This window comes from Octodon degus, unplaced genomic scaffold (genome assembly GCF_000260255.1).
Source record: "Octodon degus isolate 3935 unplaced genomic scaffold, OctDeg1.0 scaffold00010, whole genome shotgun sequence".
Lineage (NCBI taxonomy): Eukaryota > Metazoa > Chordata > Mammalia > Rodentia > Octodontidae > Octodon > Octodon degus.
Genome location: NW_004524586.1, coordinates 7,005,303 through 7,011,120, shown reverse-complemented (window position 1 = coordinate 7,011,120; position 5,818 = coordinate 7,005,303).

The following is a 5,818-nucleotide window of genomic DNA, read 5'->3' as shown; positions in this document are numbered from 1 at the left end:
AAATTAGACTCTGGGCTTGCTGTGCAGCTCAGTGTTAGAGCACAAGCTCAGCATGCGCAAGACTCTGAATTCAATCTTCAACACCAGTTAATAAACAAAAATAAATTTGTCTACATCGAAGTGGGGATTCAAACCAGAGCAGTCTAATTCCAGAGTCTGTATGCTTTACCATTATCTCATTGGTAAAGCAGTCTTACTGGATATAATTTTTAAAAACATAATCCCAGATTATACAATATTGTTCACCTGAAATGAATTTTCTGAGTAAGGGATATTCTTATTTTAAATAGTTTTGTCTGGAGGTGAAGACTGAGGAGGAAACATGATCTGCTTTAGAGTTGGAGGTTCTATACTTGTCACTCTGCATTGGACCCCAAAAACTTTTGTCCAAAGTATTTGCATAAACATTTCAGCCAGTGGACTTAGAAATTCTCAGAGGTACCAGGGTTTGGACTGAGAGTATACAATATTTACATTTTCACCTATAGGCCTTAATCTATGTTTATTTTCCTCTTTCTTCTGTCTCTTATAATTAGCTATACTCTGGAACTGAAGTTTTGAAAAAAATCATAATTATACTATTGATTGACATGTAAGGGGCTGTGGTGATGGCTCAGTGGAATAAGCGCTTCCCTGGCAAGAGCAAGGCCCTGAGTTCAATCCCCAGTTCTAACAAAAACAAAAACAAAACATAATAGTCTATTTTCTTGATTGATTTTTCATTACTATTTTAATACTAAGTTTTCTGGGCTATATATGATTTAAAATTGTTTAAGATTAAAAAAATCATACTTTTCAAGTATCTATGTTTTCTTTTAAAATTGGAAGCTGTCTCTCTCTCTCTCTCTCTCTCTCTCTCTCTCTCTCAAATAATAAATAAAAAAAAATTTAAAAAAAAAAAAAAGGGGCTGGAGAGATGGCTCAGTGGTCTAAAGCACCTACTTAGAACAAGCTTGGCAAGGCATCAGGGACCGCGGTTCAATCCCCCAGCACCACATGCCAGCCGGCCCTGCCCCCTGGTGGGCTGAGCTGGCCACACACACACCTCTCTCTCTCTCTCTCTCTCTCTCTCTCTCTCTCTCTCAAATAATAAATAAAAAAAAATTTAAAAAAAATAAAATTGGAAGCTGTAAAGAAGTTGATTTTCACTTAGTACTGATCCTTGGTTGGCTACCCTTTCTATTTTTATGAGAAGTACGAATTTTTCCTAACTCTTTCCCTAAGATTTAGTCTAAGACTGGGTATGTAGTTTTCTCAGAATATTTAAAAATCTATTTTAAGTTTTAAGGCTGAGGCAGGATGATCACAAGTTCAAGTCTCTCCTGGACTACACAGTGAAATATATTTTAAGTTATAACTTACCTAAGTTCACAGATTTCTGTTTCTATGTGACAAACACAAAGTATTTTAAATTTTATTCTGTGCATAATCATTTTTCAAAATTCAGTTGAAAAGTTTCTTTTCTTTTTTTTTTTTTTTGTATGTTAGGGGAGGGTCTACAGGGTGTTCAGGATCTCACTACTTGATCAGAATCATAGTGATCCACCTGTTTACAGCCTCCCAAGAGCTGGGATTACAGGTGCATGCTACCACGCCCAGTCTCAATTGCCAGTCTCAGCGTGCCCCAGGGGCAGGGCCAACTCAGCAGGTCCAGGGATCTAACCCCCATCCCCTGTGCCTGCTTGCAGGCACTTTAATCTGCTGAGCTATCTGGCTGGCCCTGAAAAGTTTCATTTCTTCAGAGAGGTTTATCTGACTGTTTTGGCCTATTTGATATTTCTCATCCTGAACCCATAGTATTTGCTATATGATCATATTAGCAAAATACCTTGTGAAGGTAGCTTTTTTCTTTTCTTTTTGTTATTTACTTCATATGTCAGTATTTTTGTTACCCTGAGCAGAAATACTAAAATGATACTCAGGATTTGGAGGCAGATATATTTGTCTATGTGTATTGATCGGGATCATTCTCAAAACATCAGGCTGTGATCTCTGGTCCAGAGCTTATGTAGGATAAGTAAGCAAGAAATACATAGGCAGAATGGCTGTCAATTGGGGATTGGTTTATATAATGTCCATCATAGTGACTAGTGATGCATCATGGTTACTGGCCATTTCTGAAAGACAGAAACAACTGGAATAGGAACTATTACCTGTGCAACTAAGAAACTTAAATATACTGGCTGGGGGGGGCATTTTCTTTTTTATTCACCTTTAGGTTTAGTGATGATTCTCAAGTAGGTATTATATATATAATTGGTACTGGTAGGCTGTGTGTGGCTGAATACCAGATATTATAGGAGGAAAGTGTCATATTTTTGCTAATTGGTGGGGGTTATTTTGCTTAATTTCGATAGAAATTATGAATAGGCAAAGTGCAGCTTTGTTAGTATTACCAGCTCTGAGCCTTGAGTGCCAGCAGCTCTCAGCTACTAGTGCTAGTAGCTCTCTCTATTGCTTTCCTAGCAGCCAGAGTTAGTAGCTAGCCAGGAGCTCTCTAGAACTCTTCCAGTAGTTAAAGCTAACAGTTCCTGATGGCTCTTTCTTGTTCCTTATTTTTCTCTGGCTGCTGGCCACGTTTAGTGTTACTGATACCAGCTGCTGGCCATTTTCAGTGCTAGCAGCTTGAGTGTTTGTCAGTTTAGTGCAACCAGTTCATTCTGGTCTACTCAAGATAGAAAATTTGAATAGGTAAAATAAAATCATCCAAAAGAGGCTTTGTTAGGCTTTGAACGACAACATTAAATGAAACAGTACATGGACTGATCTGGTAAGTATGAGAAGAAGGCCATTTTTACAAAAAAAAAGGTAGGGGGACTCATGCATGTGCATTTTGACCTGCCAGCTAACTTCTGTAAGCAGTAAAGATTTCCAGCTTGTTGAGCATAGAAAGGGAGAAGTAAAAATGGAGAAGAGTTTCCTCAAAACTTGAAAGGTGTAGGAGCAGAGAAAATGTACATCAGAGTCATAGCACATCTTTGGTGCATATCACAGATGTGTTGTTTAGCTTTATCAAAATAATTTTTTTTTTGTATTTTATTCAGGGTCTCTCTACTCAACTCGAACTTGTAGTGATCCTTTCTTTTCAGCCTCCACAGCTCTGGGATTATAGGCGTGTGCTACTATGCCAGGACGTGGTCACTTTCTCAGCATGCCTGGGGCCGGGGTGGGGGCTGCATGTGGTGCCAGAGATTGAACCTCAGCCTCTGTGCTTGCCTAAGAAGGTGCTTATAGCATAAGAATTTTGAGAATTATTGTTGTAGATCTGTAGTCTTCAATGAGATAACCATATGAGACTTTTGAACACTTGAAATGTGCCTAGTGTGAATTGAGATGTGCAAATGCAAACACTTATTGAATTTTTGACATATAAAAGAGTGTAAAATAGAAACTTTATCAGTAATCTTTAATATTCATTATATGTTGAAATAATATTTTGGATATATTGAGTTACAACATATTACTAAAATTCTATCCATTTTAAACCTTTTAAAATATGGCTGATAAGGCTGATAAAGAATTTTAAATTACTATATGGCTTTGTTTTTGTATTTTAGGGAAGGGTCTATGGGGTGTTCAGGGTCTTACTACTAAATTGGATTCATAGTGATCCGCCTGTTTACAGCCTTCCAAGAGCTGGAATTACAGGGGAGTGCTGCTACGCCCGGTCTCAGTTGCCCTCTCAGTGTGCCCTTGGGGTGGGGCTGGCATGGCAACTATATGGTTATTATTTGTAGTCCTCATTTATTTTTGTTGTTGTAGAATGTTAGTTTCTGTGTGCAGGAACTGTTTCATCTATCTGTATATACCTAGCAAGTAGCACATTGCCAAGTATGTGCTAAGCACTTCTTAAATGTTTGTATAATTACATCTCTTCCCCTTCAACCAGACTACAAGCTTTTGATGATTTGGGACTGCTTTTTAGTGTGTTAAGTATCCCCCTCTAGTCTTGCTAAAATGATAAGCACACAGTAGGTAATCAGAAGATATTTATTAGATGATTAAATAATAGGAAAATGCTTGTGGAAATTTCTAGCTAACTTTCTGTTTAAACCAACTTCAAAACTGTTTAATTCCTCTGTTATTAAGCAGTTTCCTCTTGATTTTCAAAAGTTTTCAGTATAGTATGTTTGGACACTTTGATACTCTTTGTCTTTCTTTCCTTCTTCTTTCTTTCTCTTTTCCCTTATACTCTTCTGTGTCTTGGACATCTTCATATCAACATGGTATGTAGACCCTGACAACCTTTTACTTATTCCTTCAAACACCATTTAGCTAGCTCTCTTTGGCTTTTTTTTGTTCATCTTACAAGTTTCAGTGAAGTTTCTCAGGAGGGGAGTGAAGCTTGCCAAGGGCTGAATGAAAGAATCTTTCTTCTCTCTGTTCAGACACCTGCACAGGCCTTTCTCAGTGGGCTTCACTGCAGTGTGATTTAGTGGGCAGATTGGAACCCTCTGTAGGCCATTATTTTTTATAAGTAACTTAATGGGAGTGAGAAAGAAACAGGAAAAAGGTACACAAACCAGCAGACATCTGTAGAGCTAGGTGGTAGTCTCAGTTCTAATACTTACAGAACATGACTGAGAAAAATCTCCTCTCGTTAGACTTCATGAAAACAACAAGGATATAGGACACCAAATGATTTCTGTGGTCCCTTCTGGTGCTGACACTTACACTTAGTGATTATATAACTACTAAGTATAAGGGGCAGAAATGAAAAACAAATAAAGATCAAGATGTTGTAAATTCAGAAAGGAAACTCTATCAGTTTTGATCCCTCCATGAAACCTGTATGCTAATACATATTATTATAACATCAATCATATAAAATTTCATACTCTTTAATGTTGTAACTCTTTCCTTTGTGGAAAGGGCTTCTGCAACATTCACTTAGTCCTAATCACTTTTGTTTTTAACAGTTAGTGTTGGCCTTACATTAAAGTAAAATCTCTCTGTGTTTTAGGATACTCAAAAAATATCGTATCTAATTTAATTAAAAGATGCTATCAAACTCATAAGTATTGCTTTCACCAAAGTGTAGAATTAAGTCAACTCAAAATTTATTCTTAAAAGTGAAAATTACAATTTGACCCAGAGCCCAGGCCTGGCGTGTGAGTGAGACTGCCCAGGACCTACTGATCTTCATTCGACCCAGAGCCCAAGCCTGGTAACTTTCTGTTTACTTTAAACCAACTTCAAAACTGTTTAATTCCTCTGTTATTAAGCAGTTTCCACTTGATTTTCAAAAGTTTTCAGTATAGTATGTTTGGACACTTGGATACTCTTTGTCTTTCTTTCCTTCTCCCTTCTTTCTCTTTTCCCTTATACTCTTCTGTGTCTTGGACATCTTCATACCAACATGGTATGTAGGCCCTGTGTGTGAGTGAGACCGCCCGGGGCCCACCACATCCTTATTCGACCCAGAGCTCAGGCCGGGCGTGGAACCCTGCAGCAGAACTCCCTGCAAATAGGCTAGAGGCAGCACCCCCCAGCTGATTCAGGAGCAGAACATCTTGCCAGAGTGGCACAGAGGGTTCAACTCCAAGGGCTGCAGCAGGAAGAAGTGGAACACAGCAACGAGATCCAAGCCACACCTACTTGGATGAGTTTGAACTTGATAGATCTGGACCTGGTGAAATACAGGGAAAAATAATTCATCACTTGCAAGATGATGCAAAGATGAACAATGTGAGACTAATAGGCATCAATGAGAAAGAAGGAGTCAATAGAAATGATATAAAAAGAATATGGATGGAAGTAATAGCAGAAAACTTCCCTAATATGGGGAAACAATCTGACATTCCGGTAACCAAAGTGT